Below are 5,000 nucleotides of genomic sequence, written 5' to 3' on the forward strand. Positions count from 1 at the left end.
GAGAGAGAGAGAGAGAGAGAGAGAGAGAGAGAGAGAGAGAGAGAGAGAGAGAGAGAGAGAGAGAGAGAAAATGAAGAATGGGTTAGTAAGAGAGGGAGGGAGAGCCAGAGTGAGACAGGGAGGAAAGGAGAGAAAGGGTGAGAAACAGAGAGAGAGATGGAGAGACACAGATAGAGGGAGAGAGGAATCGTGTGTGCGAGAGGGATGGAGGGAAAGAGAATGGGAGAAAGAAAAGGAGATGAGAGGGACAGGAGACAAAAAGATAGAGAGATAGGAGGAAAGAGGGATAGTGAGTGAGAGGGAGCGCGAGAGAGGAGGACGGAGAGAAGCGGGGGAGGGCTGACAAGGGGGCTGTGCAGGTGAGAGAGAAACAGGAGCCCTGCTTGTGTTTTCTTTTCTTTTTCTCTTCTTTTGTGAAGACGTTAAGTGCTGCGCGGTCTTTCAGAGTGTCCTGTTTCACCCCAGCCTCCTTGACCATCTGACCCCCCCCCACACACACACACACAACCCCCCTTCCAACCCAACCACCCAACCACACACACACACACACACACACACACACACACACACACACACACACACACACACACACACACACACACACACACACACACACACACACACACACACACACACACACACACATACACGTTATGGCCTTACCCCCACCTCCATCAAAATTTGAACTAGTGATGCCATTGGAAGAATACTGTCCATGCTGCACTGTCACAGTCGTTGCATTTCACTATCGGCAGCTCTCTTTTATCGAAAGACGATTGGTGGTCTGGTTTAAATAACCAGACTGGTTCGGCCCTCAAAGGTGCAGGTAAGGCATGGATGCCAATGATAGATACAGGTGTTCAGGTGACCTTCGGCTCTGAGTCAAACACCCTGACCACTACAATTTCCTACTTTTTATGTTTTCATTTTTTGCTATCTCAGAACCCATCAGCTCTTGCCTGACATCAATTTAAGCCTCGGAGGGAAAGGCCAAAAGTTTCTCTTCTGTGCATTGTTTACATTGTTTGAATTCATAAACATTTTAAAAGAGCTAATGAAAAGTTAAATCATTGCTCTTGCCCATTACCCATCAGTTATCAGACAATAGCCTAGATTGCATTTTGGCTGATGCGTCATCAACTCGGACTGTTCACATGGATGTATCCAAAGCCCGCTCAAATGTGACTGGTTGCTGTAATACCTCAGTCTACAAACTGACAACAGAAACCAGACAGCATCCAATCCCAAATTCAGGTCCCTTGCCTGAAGATGCTGCATTCTGATGCAGATATCTGTGTCTATAGATTATTGTTTTCACAACCATGGCTTTAAGATGCATGATGTCGGAGATAAACTGTGGACAATGGAACACGATTGGGATTGAAACACATAACCTGCCAGCTGGAAGTGAAACACCCTAACCACTAGACAAGGTGAGAGTCCGAGAGTGATGGATCATATTGTTTTTAGCCAAAGCTAATTTACGACACTTGTCCCTAGTAGGGCTTCTGGCTAAAAATAAAAACACAATTTATGATTATTAGAAATAGGAAAAGGAAAATGGAAGTGAGGTAAATGGAAGAGAAAATAAGACAAACAGAGAGAGCCACAGTGTAAAAACTAAATATGAGAGCAAAATCGTTGCTGAATTAGCCACAATTTTGTGTTTCTTTTGAACGTGAAAAATGTGGGGATACGTTTCAAGTGGTCTGGCAGTGAGCTCCATAACTTTGTCCATTGATGCAATGATGATGCAGGTCTTCTGGTGACACAGCACACATGAGCTGGACAACCCTTACACGAGAGAGAGAGACAGAGAGTCACAGAGAGAGAATAAGATAAGGGAGAAAGAAGGAAGAAAGAGAGAGAGAGCCAGAGAGATAGAGAGAAAGAGAGAGAGAGAGAGAGATAGAGAGAAAGAGAGAGAGAGAGAGAGAGAGAGAGAGAGAGAGAGAGAGAGAGAGAGAGAGAGAGAGAGAGAGAGAGAGAGAGAGAGAGAGAGAGAGAGAGAGAGAGAGAGAGAGGGAGAGAGAGAGAGAGAGAGAGAGAGAGAGAGAGAGAGAGAGAGAGAGAGAGAGAGACAGAGAGAGAGAGAGAGAGAGAGAGAGAGAGAGAGAGAGAGAGAGAGAGAGAGAGAGAGAGAGAGAGAGAGAGAGAGGGAGAGAGAGGGAGAGAGAGAGAGAGAGAGAGAGAGAGGGGGATGACAGGTTAAGAGAGGCACGGTGATGACAGATGACGTTATTGACAGGAGGTTGGAATGCAGAGGTGGGAGGTATTGATTTTTATATTATTTGCAACACATGTGTGATGATGTGTGTTGAATATAAAAATCTGTTTATTTTAGGCATCCATATTTTTACTTTGTTTGGCTAAATTCAGAGGCAGTTTGAGGCTCTATGGTTGAAAGGGGAGCATCATGGCAATAACCATGATGCTACTTGTTGTTTCCGTGGTAACCGGGGCACGGTGGTAAGGCTGACAACAGGCGTGTCGCAATGGCGATACGGCTGTCTGCTGCCACCTCGCCTGCATGGTGCCACTTGTCCTGTCGACAGCCTTTGTGTGTGTGTGATTGTGTGTCTGTTTGTGTGTGTGTGTGTGTGTGTGTGTGTGTGTGTGTGTGTGTGTGTGTGTGTGTTTGTGTGTGTGTGTGTGTGTGTGTGTGTGCGTACGTACGTGCCTGTGTGTGGGTGTGTGTGTGTGTGTGTGTGTGTGTGTGTGTGTGTGTGTGTGTGTGTGTGTGTGTGTGTGTGTGTGTGTGTGTGTGCGTACATGCCTGTGTGTGTGTGTGTGTGTGTGTGTGTGTGTGTGTGTGTGTGTGTGTGTGTGTGTGTGTGTGTGTGTGTGTGTGTGTGTGAGTGTGTGTGTGTGAGTGGGTAGGGGAACATTGGAAATAGAAAATGGAAAATTCCCATGTGAAGTGCGTGATCAGTTGTGAATTGCATGGAGAGGGGATCAGAGAAGGTTGTTGAGGTTATGTTTTGTTGATGGGGGTCTATGAAGGTGGTGGTTTGGGTGGAGAAGTTGCGGGTAATGCTTGAACAGAGGTGGAAGAGGAAGGTAGTTGTTGGTGCTTTCCTGTGTCATACCCTTCCATTACCTTGTAGGGCTAGCCTCTAGGATCCAGCCAGAGCGCTGCCTAACATCACAGCCAGTAGCCAGCTAGGTGCTGGCTAGGGCTAGCTTGAAACAACTTTCTAGAAACCACTAGAGCTAGCCATTGAGAGCTAGAGACAGCTAGAGCATTAATAGCTAGAGACAGATGGGTGATAGCTAGAGATAGCTTGTGGCAGCTTTTGCTAATTAGGGCAAGCTAGAAACCAGCTAGGTGCTGGCCAGGGCTAGCTTGGGGCCAAGTAGGGGTCAGCAATGACTAGTGCCCCCAACTCCCCTTCAGGTCAAGGTAGGGGTGTGGTGGTAGGGGGTGCAGGTGTAGAAGGCTGGAGTAGGTGTATGCAGATGTGGATGTTGGTAGACTAGTATATTTGCGGTAGGTGTGTAGGCATGCATGTTGGCATGTGACATGTGTTGACATGTGTTTGTATATTTGGTCTTGTATTCAAGTAAGGAAGGTAGGTTGATCGCATGTTGGTAGGTTTATGTGTTGTTGTGTAAGTGTGTAGTTTGTTGTGGAGATGGGTAGGTTGCTGTGAAGGTAGGTAGGTTGATGTGTATGTGGACAGCCATGCGTGTTTGTTGTTCATAGTAACTCTGGGAACAAATGAGTAGATGGTGGTCACTGTGGGCTAAAATTAGCCTGGCTAGCTGTGCCTGTGTTGTGTGGGACAACTGGGCGAGGGCATGCAACTGCAGTCAGTCAGTTAGCACCTTTTAAGACCTTCACTGTAACAATGTCAACACTGATATCTAGACCTCAAGTCAAGTTATGAACGTCAATCATAACAAAATCACCTAGACACATACAATGGTCAATAATGTGTTGTTTCGTTGATGTAGCATAGAATGTCATTCCTTTTTTTCCTGATAACTTTTTAATTGAAAGCACTATCCTGTTCATTCTACTGTGACAACCGCATTTCCCTCCAGGGATGAGTAAAGTAACATCTTACCTTATCTTAAATCCATAAGTTGCCAAGCTATTTGACACAGATCACAAACTTCCAAGGGAGGAGGAAGGTGTTGTGGGCCTACTTTGTTTTTACGATATATAGCAGACGGCAGGCAATTGAGGTTAAACAGCTAGGTTACCTTTCTCTCTCTCTCTCTCTCCCTCCTGGAGCATTATCATTACCTGGCCGGCTGGATAGCCGAGTATATAATAAGTGCTCACCTGCTGCAGTGCCTAAAGACAGGGTTTAGCCAGCTATGTTTCCGTCCGGGCCGAGCAGAAGGTGTTCAGAGGTGTTCTAACAGAAACATCCCCGGTGAGGAATTCCTCTGTGTTTTCATTTCGAGGCCCGCTGACACCAACGACATATGTCTGTCGCCCGGCCGTCAACCGATGGGGGGAATAAATCTAGCGAGCGGGCCTCGATGAGACGCTGAAACCCAAACCGGTCAGCTGTAATGGCCCCGCCGGGTCCACCTAGGGCCAGGGGGTCACATGTTTCAGGGTCCATGGCTAATTTGCGAGACAGATTTTGTGTTTTGCTAGGCCCCGTGGAGGTCAAAGTGTTTGCATGCTGTTTGTTTTCTGGGCACAGAGACGCATGATTGTTCAAGGAGCCGACGCCATGAGAGCTTCTGTAGCGACATAAAAGAGAGAAGGTGGTAATATGTATTAATGAAGACACGCTGCCCTGTGATTGGCCTCTTTCTCAGGGACGGGGGAGGTTGTTGACAGCATAGGTTAAGGTGGATCATTGGACAGGACTTGAGTCTGATGTGGAGAAATGATCATGACCATCTGGATGAGATCCCTGAAAAAGCAAGAGGCTTGGATCTAAATGTATATGTATACATGTATATTTTTATTAATATATTACACAGCGATTTATCAAAATTGTATATACAGCACACTCATCGTACATTCAAACATG

Source organism: Gadus morhua, chromosome 6 (genome assembly GCF_902167405.1).
Source record: "Gadus morhua chromosome 6, gadMor3.0, whole genome shotgun sequence".
Taxonomy (NCBI): Eukaryota; Metazoa; Chordata; class Actinopteri; order Gadiformes; family Gadidae; genus Gadus; species Gadus morhua.